Source organism: Sus scrofa, chromosome 15 (genome assembly GCF_000003025.6).
Source record: "Sus scrofa isolate TJ Tabasco breed Duroc chromosome 15, Sscrofa11.1, whole genome shotgun sequence".
Lineage (NCBI taxonomy): Eukaryota > Metazoa > Chordata > Mammalia > Artiodactyla > Suidae > Sus > Sus scrofa.
In genome coordinates this window covers 27,802,256-27,819,672 of record NC_010457.5, presented here as the reverse complement: position 1 = coordinate 27,819,672, position 17,417 = coordinate 27,802,256, and positions in this window count along the sequence as shown.

Below are 17,417 nucleotides of genomic sequence, written 5' to 3'. Positions count from 1 at the left end.
ATATTATTTACTTATGTTTTTCAAATCCTTTTCTCCTGTTCTCCACTGCCTCTACGTAGTCAAGCTTTTGGCCCAAACACTGTACAGATGCTCTATTTCTGTATTTCTCTTTCATATGGACTTTCAGTGGTCCCAATATCGTTTGAAAAGGCTATGCTTCCTCCATTGAACTGTTTTAGTACCTTTGTCAAAAATCAGTTAAGCATATTTATATGGCTTTATTTCTGGGTGTTCTGCTCTGTTTCATTGACCTATCTCTCTCTCTCTCTTTCAATACTAGTAGATTTCAGTAGGAATTGTATTAAACTTATACATAATGTTGTGAAGAATTGGTATCTTTATCAGGCTGAGCCTTTCAATCCGTGAACATGGTATCTCTCCTTTTGTTTAGTACTTTTATTTCTCTCAACAGCATGTTGTCATTTTAAGCATGTATAACTTCTACTTGTTTTAAGTTCATAGCTAGGAATTCCATTTCTTTCATAATGACTGTGAATGGTATTGTGTTTTTATTGTTGTTTTCCACGTGTTTATTTTTAGTATACAGAAATGTGACTTACTTTTGCGTGCTGGTCTCAGATCCTATAACCTAGTCAAATTCACTATAACTCTATAATTTTTGTTACTTTGTTTTATAGATTCTTTTAGATTTTCCATGCAGACATTCATGTCATCTGTAAACAGAAGTAGTTATATATCTTTCTTTCCAATCTGTCTGCTTGCATTTAATTTTAATTATCTTAATTCAGTGGCTAGAAATTTCAGTACTGTGTTGAATAAGAACGGTGAGGCTAACTTTGCCTTTAAGTAGGGCTTTATACTTAAAACTTTCATAGATACTCTTCAGCAAATTGAGATAATTCCTTTCTATTAATTTGTGGAGAGTTTCTAAATATTAATAGATTTTGAATTCTGTCAAATACTTTTTCAGCATTATTTGAATGATGATATGGTTTGTCTTCTTTGGCCTGAAAATTTGTCAACTTACCTTTTGCCTGTCATAAAATGTATCACTTTCACTTTTGAAAGATAATTTTATTGATATAAAATTATGCATTGACTGTTTTGGGTTTTATTTCCTTAAGTAAAAATTTTACTCCATTGCCTTTTGGCTTCCACTGTTTCTGATTAGAATACAGACATCTTTTAGTTTTTTTCTCCTAAATATAATATGTCCAAACAATTAGCTGATTTTTAGATTTTTTTTTAATCTTAGATTTTCAGAAGTTCATCCCTAATGTGCCTAAGTGTGTTTTTAATTGTATTTATCTTCTTTGGAGATTGTTGTGCTTCCTAAATTTGTGGATTGATTTCCTTCATTATTAAAAATAATAATTTCAATTAAAAATGGGCAGAGGACCTGAGTAGACATTTTCTCAAAGAGGACATACATACATATTGCCAATAGGCACATGAAAAGAGGTTCAATATCACTAATCATCAGGGAAATGCAAATCAAAACCACTATGAGTTGTCACCTCACACCTGTCAGAATGGCTATCATCAAAAATTCTACTAATGACAGTGTTGGTGAGGTTGTGGTGAAAGGGAACCCTTGTACACTGTTGGCAGGGATGTAAATTGACACAGACACTGTGGCAAAGAGTATGAAGATTTTTTCAAAAAAAAATATATATAGCTACCATATGACTAAGCCATTCCACTCCAGGGTATATATATCTGAGAAGAAGAAAAACATCAGTTCAAAAAGATACACATACCTCCGTGTTCATTGCAGCACTGTTTACAATAGCCACCATATGAAAGCAACCTAAGTGTCCATCAGCAGATCAATGGATAAAGAAGATGTGGTACATATATGCAATGGAATATTACTCAGCCATAAAAAGAATGTAATTTTGCCATTTGCAGCAACATGGATGGACTTGGAGGGCATTATGATGATGAGTGAAATAAGTCAAACAAAGACAGAAAAATACTGCCTGATATCACATATCACATTTTAAGTTGAATCTAAAAAATACAACAAACAAGTGACTATAACAAAAAAGAAGTAGACTCACAGATATAGAGAACAAACTAGTAATTATAGTAGGGAGAGGGAAGTGGGGAGGGGCAGTATAGGAGGGGGAGGTACAAGATATTGGGTTAAGATAAGCTCAAGGATATACCATACAATGTAGGGAATATAGACAATATTTTATAATAATCGTAAATGGAAAGTAACCTTTGAAAATTATATAAAAATTAAAAAAATAAATAATTATTATATTTGTATGCCTTGCCTATCTCCTACTAGAATTCCAGTTACAGGTGTGTTAAACCACGTGATAGTCTCCACAATCTCAGTGGCCTCTTCAGCCTATTCTTAAATATATTTTTGTCTTTGCATGTGTTCATGTCACTTCCCTGATCCCCTGATCCTTTCTTTTGCTGTGTTCAATCTACTGTGAAATCTATCAAATGACTTCATTTCTGATGCTTACTAATTCTAGAGTTTCCATTTCATTGTTTTTATAGTTTCCATCGTGTTGCTGAAATTCCTCATCTGATCATATGTGTAACCTTCCTTTTCTTTTTCCACTTTTTTTTTAATACATTTATTTTAAAATTTTTCATGAGGCTGTTACCTTTCAGTAAGTGATAGTTCTCAGATGCTTTGAAGGAATTCTATCTGTTTTATTTTCTTATCCTTGAGTCTTGGTTGTGCTGCTTCCCACAGCAAATGGTCCATTGCGGGGGAGAGGGGGGAGAAGACACTGATGGACACAGACTCGCTCTGAGATTGGTTCCTGGGAAGTCTCATTCTTCATACTGGGCTGCACATGATTACTATCTTTGATTTGAAGTTAGGTTTTTCTTTCATATTCTTTTTTGTGATTGTTCCTTCCAGCTCTGGATCCAGGGATAAAAGCATGCAGAGTCTTTAGAGTCCTAGAAATGACTTATTCCCTTCAGGAATTTAGCTCCCTTTTTGTTCTTATGTTCTCTGCTTTCTCATGTAGTATCTTTCTCTTATTATAAGATCAGTATTCTAGTTTTGTAACATCTTACAGCCTAGTTAGAAAAAGAAAGGTCCAACATGATATTTTATTTATTTTTTAGCATGATTTTTTAATTAATTAATTTATTTATTTTACTTTTTTTTTGGTTTTTAGGGCTGTACCCACGGCACATAGAGGTTCCCAGGCTAGGGGTCCAATCGAAGCTGTAGCTGCCGGCCTAGTCCAGAACCACAGTAACACCAGATCCCAGCCACGTCTGCAGCTGACACCACAGGTCATGGCAATGCTGGATCCTTAACCCACTGAGCTCGGCCAGGGATCAAACCTGCAACCTCGTGGTTCCTAGTCAGATCCATTTACCCTGAGCCACGATGGGTCTTTTTAAATAAAAAAGCCAGCAGAGTCTTTTTAAATAAAAGTCTTATCCCATTGTCCTTATCAGAGTTCACTACTAGCTTATTGTCTCTAAACCAAAGCCAAAAATCTTCAGAACAGCCTTTCAGCCCACATGAGCTAGCCTGCTGTGAACTCTCTGATCTCATCTGTTCCTAGTCTCCTCTCTACTGACTCCTTCTGCTCTACTAATCTGCTCATCTTCTGACCCCATGTTGCTGTGGCTCTGGCGTAGGCCGGTGGCTACAGCTCCTATTAGACCCCTATGCCATGGGAGCGACTCAAGAAAAGGCAAAAAGACAAAAAAAAAAAAAAAAAAAAAAAAAAAACCTCTGACGCCTTAGCACATTCCCATCTTTGCACTTTTTTTTTCTTTCAGAGATACTTACTGTTCAATACCAACATGAATCACTTCCTTACCTCCTTCAGTCTTAAGACACACACATACACACACACACCAGTAACAGACTCGCAGACACAGAGAACGGGCTTGTGGTTGCCAAGAGGCAAGGGGAGGGAGTGGGATGGATGAGGAGTTGGGGGATAGTAGATGAAAACCATTACGTTTAGAATGGATAAGCTATGAGATCCTGCTGTACAGCACTGGGAACTATATCTAATCTCTTGGGACAGGACATGATGGAAGACAGTATAAGAAAAGATGTATACATATTATGGTTGGGTTAGTTTGCTGTATATAAGAAATTGGCACAGTACTATGAGTCAAATATACCCTAATTTGAAAAAAAAAAGAGAAAAAGGAAAACTATGTGAAACAATACACACACTCACACACACAAACTGAAACAACAGCAAAAAAAAAAAAGCAAGAGCCTTCTCATGGTAACTTTTCCTGGCCACACTATTTAAGGTTGTATCTCCTCCTCTTCGAGATTTAGTTTCTCTCCTTCATCCTTGCTTTCATTCTGTCCATAGCATTTATTACCTTCATATGTAAGATGGTGCAGCCTTTGTGGGGAGTGTCTGTTTATGTGTATGTGATGTGTAGTGAACTAGTTTATTATCCTGTCCTCACTGAATGCAGGCTTCATACATGCAGCTCTTGGTCTGCTGTGTACACTCTTATGTCTGCATCATGTCAAACAATGCTTGCACATACTGTGTTTGATAAGTGCTGTGAAATGAGTAACTAAGTAACACAAAGATTAAAACCCAATAGTCTCTTTCATGTCCATAACTTACTCACTATGACCTGTTTAGTGATCTGTGACCACTGAGAAGGCCCTGACTTTTAGCTAAGGCATCACAAAGGAAGAAATACCCCTGCCAACTTGACAAATTAAGCCTTTTACTAATATCGTTCTTATTGAATCCATTCTACCTGATTTACATGTATAGCTAGATACTTCCTTAGAATTTCAAGAAGTACTAAGGAGATTAATGAGGTTAAAGTATGAAGTATTTTATTTCCCACCTTAAGAAAATGTGCACTGTGTATATCTGTGCAACCTCATTTACATAACAAGAAATGTAACCAAGTAAGCTTCATATAGTCAAACCATGACATTCAATTATTTATGAGGATAACAAAAACAGATTTTTCCAGAAACTTAATGCATAGAAAAGTTTAAAAGCTGGAAAATAACCCGTGGTAATTTCCCCCAAACTTCACAACATTAAACTTACAGGAAAACATGAACTATTTGGATTCATTAGAATAAATTCCTGACCCGTGTTTTGCTGCCTTTAATTTTTTTTTCTTTTCTCAGTTATTTTATTTTTATTAAAGTATAGTTGATTTACAGTGTTGTATAAGTTTCTGCTGTACAGCATAGTTACCCAGTCATACATATACATTTTTTTCTTTCTTCTTCCTTTCTTCCTTCCTTCCTTCCTTTCTTTCTTTCTCTCTTTCTTCCTTCCTTCCTCCCTTCCTTCCTTCCTCCCTCCATCCCTCCATCCCTTCCTCCCTCTCTCTCTCTCTTTCTTTCTTTCTATTTCTTTCTATCTTTTCATTGTAGTCTATCCCAAGAGAATAGGACCTTATTGCTTATCCATTCTAAAAGTGGAGCAATAGATAATGCATCTGACAATGGATCAGATTTTTTTTTTTTTTTTGTGGCCACCCACATGAACTAAGCTGCAGGTGCAGCAACAGTGGATCCTTAACCCACTGTGCCAGGTCAAAGGTGGAACTTGTGTCCCAGTGCTCCAGAGACGATCCCATTGCACCACAGAAGGAACTCCTGCTGCCTTTAATTTGATTGTCCCTGCCTCAGTGGTGTGGCCACTCAGCCTCTCCATCTAAGAGAGGATGGCTGGATCTGATTTCAGTGTCCACATGGCTGGGATGGAGCTCAAAGAGATGGACTTTGACATTAGTGAGTCCTTGTTTATGACCTAGGTTCCCTATGTCACTGGCTGTGGAACATCTTCAAGCCACAATTTCCCCATCAGAAAATGACATTATTGACATAGTCTGACTGTTACGAGGATTAGAAACAGCAGGCTTAAAGAACCATGCACATAATAAGGACTCAGCTAATGGGGGGAAATGTTGTGCTGAATACTTCCAAAGAAGTATTTGTGTTTGGACTTAGTCTCATTGTGGTCCATGGAGGCTGAAGATGCAATAACTCTGGCTGGAAGTCTTCTCCAACTTCAGAAGAACCTCTGCACCTTGGGGGCTCAGGGATGTTTTCCTCAATACAGCATGAACTACATCTTTATCTCCTTCAAATCTTCAAAATATGAAAACAAACAAAAACAATAGCAGCAGAAAATAATGGAAAGGAAGACAAAAAGGCAAGAGTGTTCTCACAGTAACTAGAGAGATTTTACAGAACTGACGATACAAGGTAACAATGCATATTTGTTAGAACAATGAAAACATGAACTAACAATTTGGATTCTTAAATATAATGATTTCAAATAAGCTAGTCTATTCACGATTGTTACACCATTTTTGGATGATTTATGAAAAAGTATTATATATATAAGAAAATGAAATCATGTGTGCATTAACTAACATTTGCCAACTTTTTCAGACTTTCTGTGTATCTAAATAAATAGCAAGCATCAAAACTGATCCAAACACCTGAATGCTGTCTAACAAAGGAGGAAGACACACCTAGAGAGATGGTGGAAAGCAGTGACGAGGGAAAGGAGCTCCGTGCCATGTCCATGTGAGAGGAGGAAAAATACATTAGAAGGTGAAAAATATGCAGCCAGGGCTTCCAAAAACTTTATCATTGCAAGTTATCTTTATAACGAGTCCATGGGTATGGAATCTTACTTATACTTACTTACATAGGAGAAAACGAAAGAACAGAAAAGTTGAATATTATTCCAGTTCTCACGGCTAGTTATGGTGGACTCAGATACAAACCCAGCAGCATGGCTCCATGCCCTTGAAGTCCAAAATATGCATTTAAGTCTGTGTACATACTTATATTTTTGTCCTTGAGAATATGAGTGAATAAAACAGTGTTTCTACTTTGATGCATCCTCATATTTCACAAACAGTGCACCAGGCACTATTTCAGGAAGTTTCACCTTTGACCATAGAAGCTGAAGGAAGATCGGCTATCACATGGCATTCTTTGAGATTGACAGTGTTTATTAACTTAAGAGTCTGAGAAACGTGTAGTAAAAGCCATTTAACTTTAACAGTTAAAGGAATAAATGTATTTACATATGGAGAGAAATATTTTCCTTGATGCATCTATCAGAGCCCTTGATATGAAATCCCTGGGGAACACCTTGGAAGATGTGACTTGGGTCATCCTCAAATTAGCACCCAGGGGTGGTGACAGCAAATTTCCTTCTCCAGGAAGTTTCAATGCACTAATTAGCTATGTGGCACCTGGTCATGTCTTCATTAACTTCAGATCTTCCTTGGCACAGTTTCTGACCTCATCCTGATGCAAATGTCCATTTTGGGTGTTTTTTGACCTTGTCTAAAATGAGGTACTTTAACTTGTAGGCTTATGATATTATGACAAAACATTTTCCTTTATATAAACCCTGCCCCAGTTATTTCTTATCCACAAAAAGTCTTAAGAAAAGGCTTCAAATTAAAGATTTTAGAGTTGGCAAGTTTTAGATTCTCGGATGAAATTATAAAAAAGAGAAAGAAAAAGAAAAGATGATCTCTAAAGTAAATGTTTGTTTTATAACTGGGAACAAACTGGGTGTTTGAGGATACCACCCAAACTAAGTCAATTGTCTTCTTTACTGTTGGCAGCTTCTGCAAATGAGACAGCCAGGTCAGGTCTTAAGTGTGACTTCATGCATCCTATTCTTTTATATATTAAAATGAATAAGAAACATCAAAACACATCCGAAGAGCCCAAATCTGTCTGGCAGAAGTGGGGGAAGATGCCCTGAGCAAGTAGAAGAAAGCAATGAACAGGAAAGGGGGTTGTACTAAGTTGATGGGCACTCTGGGCATATGACCATGTGAGAAAGAAAAAAGGAATTGAATGTTAAAAGTTACGTGGCTACAACTTTAGCACACTGATTTTGCCTTGATTTTTTCACTTACCTCTCAGTGCCTCAAGTTCTTTATCTGTAAATTGGGTTTAACGTTTTTCTGATTTGCCTTCATAGCTTGTACTGAAGAATTTCATATATGCACAGATACCCCTGTTTCTTCCAAAGATTTTTAGGCCACTTACCAAAAATGTGGTAGATAAGATAAAATAAATTATTAAAAATAAAAAAAGGGGCAAGATAAAGTGTTAAGATGAGGCCCATTATGGTGATCACATAACACTTGCTTAATTCTGAGATGAGCTATTAGTTTAGGTCAAAATTTCTTTTTTTATATTAAAGTATAGTTGATTTACATTGTGCTGTCAATTTCTGCTGTATGGCATAGTGATCCAGTCATATATATATATATATATATATATATATATATATATATATATATATATATATATATACATTCTTTTTCTCATATTATCTTCCATCATGTTCTATCCCAAGAGATTGGATATAGTTCCCTGTGCTACACAGCGAGACCTCATTGCTTATCCATCCTAAATGCAATAGTTCAAAATTCCTTAAAGCTAATGCCAAAAGAGAAAAACCTAAAGCTTACAAGTTTCATGTTGTAAAAAACACCGGTCTGGTGCTAAGAAGCAGGAAGGTATTTTTGGTGTCAATGTGTTGAATACAGGTGGCATGAGCTCCTGTGAGTGGCTGTATACATTGTCCGGGTGACAGCAGAAATTCCAAACAGGATCCCACATCACACCTTTGTGAAATCCATCTCTGTTCTGTCACAATCATCATGAACATATGTGGCAGTGTTGCTGACATCACCACAACTGATACATGAGAAGCAAAGCTTTCCAAAGGATTCTTTCTAATAACACTGATCAAAGAAATCCAGTATCTTTTTTAGTCTCTGAAATTTTTCAGGATATCCTGTCACTCACTTGGGCCCTCTAACTCCTAGAATATTAACTTATTTTTATTACCCAAATAAACTCAAACATAGCCTCCACTAGCAAAAAGCTTCACATTTGGGGGAAGTTAATTGATTTAAAATACCATTACCTACACTTTAGAGAATATACTTGAGTGACTTACATAGCTTAGGATACTCTTTATTACCCATGTCAGGTGGGAGTTATGCTCTCCCCACTTACTATATATTTTTTTCATTTTTCTTTTAGTTTCTTTTTGGGGCCACACCTGAAGCATATGGAAGTTCCAAGGCTAGGATTCGAATCAGAGCTGCAACTGCTGGCCTATGCCAAAGCCACAGCAATGCCATATCCATGATGGATCTCAGACCTATGCTGCAGTTTGCAGCAACACCAGATCCTTAACCCACTGAGTGAGGCCAGGGATTGAACCCGCATCCTCATGGACACTATGTCATGTTCTCACCCTGCTGAGCCACAACACAAACTCCTTTTATTCATTTTTAAAAATTTTATTAAAGCATAGTTTATTTATCAATTTATGTATCAATTTCTGCTATACAACAGAAGGATTCTGCTATACCTATACACATCTCCATTCTTTTCAGATTCTTTTTCTGTATATGCCAGCACAGAATACTGGGTAGAATACCTGTGCTATACAGCAGATCCCAGTTGACCACCCATTTCATATGCAATAGTGTACATATGCCAACCGAAAACTACCAATCCATCCCTCCTTCCCACCTGTCCCCTTTGGCAACCATAATTTGTTTTTGAGTAGGGGAGCTGTATTAGAAAGAACACCCCATCCCACCTGCTGGCCTAGTGACTCTAATATTCACTGCTCTGATCTCAGAATGTTCTTCTGGGAGTTCCAGTTGTGGTACAGCAGAAACGAATCCGACTAGGAAACATGAGGTTGCTGGTTCAATCCCTGGCCTCACTCAGGCCAGCAGCTGTAGCTCTGATTACACCCCCCCACCCCCGCAGCCTGGGAACCTCCATATGCTGCATGTGTGGCCCTAAAAAGCAAAAAAAGAAAAGAATGTTCATCTATATCAACCAGTCAGTGGTGCTTGACTTAGCTACGTAGTAATGGTTCATATCAAATTTATTTTATCCATTTAAGGAATATTTCTGCTTGGCTACTCTTCCAGGCATCAACTTAGGTTTCAAATCAGAAATGGGAAGAACATGATTATTATCTAGTAGTAATAGACATGAAATCAGTAAATAGTATAGGCTTTAAATATTATTTATTGTTATTGCTCAGAGATAAGGCTTGTATTTTAATTAAGACTAGATATAAGAGATATTAGGTCTGAGTGTGTACAGAAGTTACAATGACTGCTAATGCAATGTCTCTCTATCTTACAAACTCTTCTCATCTGCTCACTAGTGTTTGAAACACTAGGTGGCAAAATCTCAGCAGCTACCATGTGCTTGAAATGTGGGAATCTGTCTGAGAGGAGCTTCAAGGATTTTATTTTCTTTTTCCTGTTTTAATTTTTATTGGAGTATAGTTTATTTACAGTGCTGTGTCAATTTCTGCTGTACAGCAAAGTGACCCAGTCATACATATTTATATATTATTTTCTTGTATTATCTTCCATCATGTTCTATCCCAAGAAATTGGATATACTTCCCTGTGCTATACAGCAGGATCACATTGCCTTATCCATTCTAAATGTAAGAGTTTGCATCTACTAAACCCAAAGTCCCCATCCATCTCATTTCCTCCCCCTCCCCCTTGGCAACCACAAGTCAGTTCTCCATGTCCATGAGTCTGTTTCTGTTTTGTATTTTCTGGCAAGATACATATATGAATGATACATATCTGTTTATTAAAAAATCCCCCTGGCATTGTGCTTGGTGATCTCACATACATGTAAAATTACAGAATATAATCTAAATCCGAATTTGCTAGAACAGACACAGACCCTTAACATGGTCCTATGGAGGGACTATAAGCTTATTAATTTATTCATAGCATTGCATGCAGTACAAGAGGAGGCACTCTTGGACTCCACTCTAACTACAACATGACTTCCTCTACGGACAACTATTAAAAGATGTCTTCCTTCCTCTGGACAGATCAGCTTTATCCAGGGCACCCAGCATTGGGCAGCTTTGGGAAGGTCCCAAAACACAGGAGACTTTGTGCCATCTTGAGTTAGTGTCAGGAGAAAGAATGCCAAGTAGTAAAAGATTAATTAGAAAACCGGAAAAACAATACTGTCCTTAAGATATTAAAAAGAAAGAAAAGAAAAGAAAAGCTCCCTTTAGATATTTTTCCTTCTAATTCAAGAAGACTTTATCAAAGCTGAAGAAAGAGTAATTACATTTCGAAGCATAGGAAGGATCTGAATAGGTAAACAAAGTCTTAGAGATACTGTCAGCTGGTTAACAAAAACAGAGGGAACAAAAGCATGAAGATGGGTGAGGGATGTTTGTAGGAACAGCTTGTAAAAGCATTTTGTGGAACTGATGTTTTGAGAGTGAGAATTAGAATGTAAGCATGGAAATGCAGCTTGGTGCCAACTGACAGAGGACTTTGAATATTAGAATAAAGAACTTAAACTCTGTCCTTTAGGCAACAGCAAATCATTGAAGCATTTTGAGAAAATGATTGATACAATTAAAAAGGAATTGTTTTGGAAATTACAAGTACAAGAAAACGGGTTTTCTTCCCACTTAAAATGGAAATCAGTAATACAGTGTTGTTGTTACAGAGAAATGCAAAATTGCAGATGAGGTAAATAAAATCAACTCGAATTCCACTACACAGAGGTAATGATTACTCATGGTCTGGTGTACTTAAATCTAGATGCATTCCATGAATATAAGTATATTTATTATAAAAATAGTGTCAAATTGTAAAACAATATTTTTATAATATTTTATTGTTTAGCAAGATAATATGAATTTCTAGGTTTAAATCTCAACACACAAGTTCTTTTCCAACTCCATAGAAATTATACATACATGCACACAACATACAAACACGCATGTGTGTATTCAATATAAATATAAACTGTCATTTGAACACAAGATAGGATAAAAGTACAAAACAAGGAAGGGGTAAAGTCATGAACAAAGGCAAACCTCTATCAGAATTGATTAAAGAAAAGGGATAAATAAACTCATGATAAACTACATCAGATTTGAAAAACTGATAATAATTATGGATATAACTGAGATTTAGGAATCAAAAAATGTGAACAACTTCAAATCAATACATAAAAAAAAACAGATGGAAATGGCAGATTTATCTCTATGTAAAATAATAGCAAGAACAGAAAAAAGATAAGATCTGAATATGTCTCAATCTTCAGAAAAATTAAGTCACTACTAAATATTATTGGTTCAAGAATGCTTTCTAAGCAAATATTAGTAAAGCTTCAAGGGAGTAACAATTTCTAAAGTATATACAATTTTTAGAGAAACGAAGTCTAAACATTTATTTAATAAATGAGAGAAAATAGCTAACAAACTTCATAGAGATAAAATAATCTTGAAACAAAACAGAATAAAAAGAGATAAAAAATATAAAGTTAAGGCTCTCTTCCTAGAAAATCATTAAAATGAATTGTAGAAATAGCAAATGTCTAACATTTCAAATCTGTTTAATTTACTTAATCCTCAAAAATCCATTATGAGTTTGATACCTTTATTTTATTTTTTTATAAAGGAGAGATCTGAGTCACAAGGAGATTAAATAATATTGTTCATGGTCCCAGCTGCTTCTGACAGAACCAGGTGGTCTAGTCAAAAATAAATGTGCTCTTCAGACTTAGAAAACAAATTTATGGTCACCAAAGGGAACTGGGGGAGGGGGGAGAGATAAATTAGGAGTTTAGGAGTAACAGATACACTGTACTACATATAAAGAAGATAAACAACCAGGACCCACTGTATACTGCAGGGAACGAGACACAATATGTCATAATAACCCATAATCCTGAAAAGAATGGATATAGATATAGGTATAACTGAATCATTTTGCTTTACACCTGAAATTAACACAACATTGTAAACCAACTGTATCTCAAAAAAGAAAGAAAGATGGAAAGGAAGGAAGGGGATCTTTTTCTAAATTAAAAATGAGTCTTTGTCCTAGTTCTCACTGGCTCATATTGGATCACATGACCATAGTTGAGCCAATTAATATGAACCTATTAGGCTTGCATTGCTCTTCACAGCTGTTTATTTTTTGTCGTTGTTGGCTGCTTCTGCAACATGTGGAAGTTCTCAGGCCAGGGATTGAACCTGTGCTACAGCAGAGAGCCAAGCCACAAAGTCACAACACTGGATCCTGAACCTGTTGAGCCACCAAGGAACTCCTGTGCTTAGCTGTTTAGAGTCATGTGACTACCCTAGAACTGGGTGAGGAGGGGGTAGAATGAAGTACATCCAAAGCAAATGACTAGGACTGGGAGAAATGTGGGTCCCAGAGGAAACTGGAGTTCTATTAATGGAAGAAGAGGAAATACATGCAGAGCATGAAAAACAGGAATATACTCTACAAGTTATGAACCAATAAATCAGGAAAATTGTTAGTTAAGATTGAAGAATCACTAGTAATGTGGCATTTGATGCCACTGTTAAATATTAATTCACTGACAATATATAAATAAAGTTCCAGATGATTTCAACACACACTAAGTAAAAAAATAAATGTGCTGTTACTCATTCTGTTAAAATTTTCCTCTATATTAAATGAAATATAGAGCAGCAAGCACTCTTCAATCTGCTGCCTCTGCCCTGGGACTCATACTGTTTGTGTGCCCTCTAAGAGCAGAGTCTTAGTTTCCTAGATCCCTCTGGCTCTCCCAGTCATCAGCCCCAGTGGTTTTGAAAACCAGTTAAGGGTACAAATTCTGGAGAGGGTGTGGAAAAAAGGGAACACTCCTACACTGTTGGTGGGAGTGTAAATTGGTACAACCGCTATGGAAAACACTATGGAGGTTCCTGAGAAAACTAAATGTAAAACTACCATATGATCCAGCAATCCTACTCCTCCCCATCAATCTGGAAAAAACTATAATTTAAAAAGATACATGCACCCTACATTCATTGCAGCACTATCACAATAGCCAAGACATGGAAACAATCTAAATGTCCATCAACAGTTGAATAGATTAGGAAGATGTGGTACATATATACAATGTAATACTTCTCAGCTATAAAAAGAACAAAATAATGCCATGGGCAGCAGCATGAATACAACTAGAGATTCTCACACCAAGTTAAGAAAGTCAGAGAAAGACAAATACCACATAACTTATATGTAGAATCTCAAATGTGGCACAAATTAACCTATCTACAAAACATAAACAGACTCACAGACATAGAGAACAGACTTGTGGTGGCCAAGGAGAAGGGGGAGATAGTGGGATGATGGACTAGGAGTTTGGGGTCAGTAGATTCAAACTGTTAACATTTAGAATGGATAAACAAAGAACCGTATAGCTATATATATCCAGTCTCTTGGTATAGAACATAATAATAAACATGAAGATAATATAAGAAAAGGGATGTATATTTATGTATGACTAGATAAATTTGCTGTACAGCATAAATTGGCACAACACTATAAATCAACTGTACTTTAATAAAAAATAAATTAAAAAAAAGAAGAAAACCAGTTAAGGGTGTATCACTGAAGGTCTCAGGAGCCCTATGACAGGTGGTGCTTACGATATGCTTATTATAAGCTAGGCACAGAGTTAAGCATCACATTATTTAATCCTCACAAACATTATCACATTTAATTCTCACATAAAGAAAATGAAGCGGTCAAGTCTCTGATTCTGTCAGGGGAGTAGCCCCTTTCCTCACAGGTCTTATCATAGGAAAGGAATGTGGCTGGTCCTCATCCAGTCGGATGAATGCGGAGGCTGACTTGCTCCTGAAGAAGAGAGCACTCTTCCTGCCTGATTTTCTTCACCCTGGTACCTCTGCCTTTTTCCTACCTTTAGACTCAACCTGATACACATGCTCTTTCTGGATGTGGAACCTGCATCTTCAGGCCGGAACTACACTATCAGCGTTCTTGGACTTCTAGTTTGCTGACCCAACCTGTGGATCCTCCATAACCGTGAGTCAATTCTTATAATGAACCATTTTATATACAAATATAAATATATAAAACATGTATATATTTATTTATTTACATGCATATATGTAAAGTCACATACATTCACATGTCCTATTGGTTCTCCTTCTCTGAACAATCCTAACTAATACAAATAGCTTTAATATTCTCTTAAGTCTTAGGAATCCATTTTCCCACCCCAGGGTTTATTCCTGTCCTGCCAAGGTGCCCTGAGCAACTGAGTGCTGTAAGCTGATGGCTCTGGGCACCAGAGACCATCTTTCTCTTGGCATTGATATCCTTTGGGCAAGAGTGCAGAACTTCTTCCACTCTGGGGCAATACTTGTGTTCTTTCCTGGACTGTCTAACTTCTTGGCTGGGATGAGCATGACAGGAAGCAGATGATTCCAGGCTAACTTCTCTGCCCTCAGAATCTGGTTTAAATGAAGCTCCCTGAGAGGAGAGACAGTGAGCGTGTGTATGCAGTATCACCAGTACTGAGAGTAGCATCTAGCACGTGTTTGGAAATCATCCACTATGGGTAGATAAATGATAGATAGATAGATAGATAGATAGATAGATAGATGATAGATTGGATAGGAACATGCATAGATGATAGATTAGACATATAGACAGACAGACAGATAGATGGATGGATGAATAGGTAGATAGATAGAAGACAGATAATAGATTAGATAGATCTAATCTATATTTTGAATAAATAAATCTTTTCACTTTGCATAAGCAAATTTATAAATGGAATGAACTTGTGAGTCTCACTAAGCCTTGGCTGCTCATCTAGAACTAGGTGGATCAAAAAGTAATGGGTGGCAGATGGGCAGGTCATAGATTGTGTTGTTCGTAGAGGCCTCTTAAAGCACCAGTGGTTATAATCACATCCAAAGCCTTTTTTCTTTTAACACTGATACATGGTGACTGTAACCACAGGGTAATTTTTAGCCTCAAATAATTTTAATCCCATGTGGCATAACTATCTTGACATCTTCTAGAGGTCATTCTCTCTTAAAGGTTTGTTCAAGGTAAGTTTTCCAAAAGCGAGTTGCCAATATTCCCAGAATTCCTAAGAAGAATGAGGCAGAGGGAAGTCAGATGCCCACGATGGTACTACACTATAGAACCAAGCATCTCAGGGGGACTTACATGTAACATTTGAAGAGCACACGTGATTTTCTCTTTACTGTTGAGTCCTAAAGGCACAGTAGTAGGATTGTCTGATTGGATAGAGGAACTCACCCCTTTAATGACATTTAACAAATCAAGTCAACAATCTCATTTAGGAATCTTTGGAGGCAGGCAAATAGTCAAGTAGATGATTCTTTGTTTTCCCCTTAGCAATCAAAATTGCCATCATTCAAGGATTCTTTGCAACAGGATGAGTGGTATATCGATATCATTGGTACAATGTCACTGTCTTGTGAATAATCACTTTCTGTGTGTTCTGGGAGTGTGCAGGACCAAACATGAAAATCCACAAGTTGTTCTGATAGGAACAAAAATGAGAGTGGGATGGGGAGACTGTTATTTTTTTAGAAGGTGTGACTTTCCAGGGCTGAGTCCATGAACAGTGGAGCAATCTATTTGGGTTCAGAAGACAGGAGTCATTGCCACCGTAATTGTAGGAGTTATAGTAACCACAGTAACTGTGGATAGGAGTAAATGTGAGAAAACACTGTCTTTACTTTTTTCTTCTGTAAAGAGCTGACTCCTGTGATTACCTTCTACTTGGTTTCTGTACTCTAATTCCACTGTCCCAGCCCCTAAACATAATACATCTACACTCCTTGATATAGTGTCTTCCTTAAAAATAATGGGCAAGTTATTTCATACACTAAGAGGAAATTATATAACAGGTACACCTCAGACAGATGTAATACATGTTTGTATATAGTAATATATGGTTCAGATTTTTCTTTTAAAGAAACACACAGTTGAAGTCTTCTTTCTAACCCTCACAATTGCTATTTTTCTCCCATCCTCTCCACAAATAGCAGGTGTAGATGTCCATGTATGTGTAATAATTTTACTCCATACATGAGTTTTCACAATAAATATAGTCTTTTCTGGTGTGTTTTGAAACTTAGAGTCGTAGTAATTTTCTTACATGTGCCTTTACATTTTACTTTCTTTAATGTTTTTAAAATAATTTCACAAGGGTTTTTTTGTTTGTTTGTTTGTTTTTCTAAAATACTAGTCCTCCCATATAAATCCTTGGATAAAATTATTCAATTGTCTCTTATCTCACCAAACAAAAATAAGTCTCACCAATATGGCACAAAAGGCAAGGACCAGAATTACATAATTTAGATCGCCATCCATGCCTCTGGGACATATAAAGTGTTGAAAAACATTTTGTGAATAAGTTGTGAGTAAACCGACTTATAGGGTTAAGTCGAAGAGTAACAGAGTGTGGGAGGTGGAATTGCTTTAACAGACACGGAGCTCAATATAAACACAAGAGAGGCCATGCTCATTCTCTCAGTGGCCAAGATGACCTTAATACTGGTGAAATAGTGTGTCTTTACTGCATCATGTGGGAAT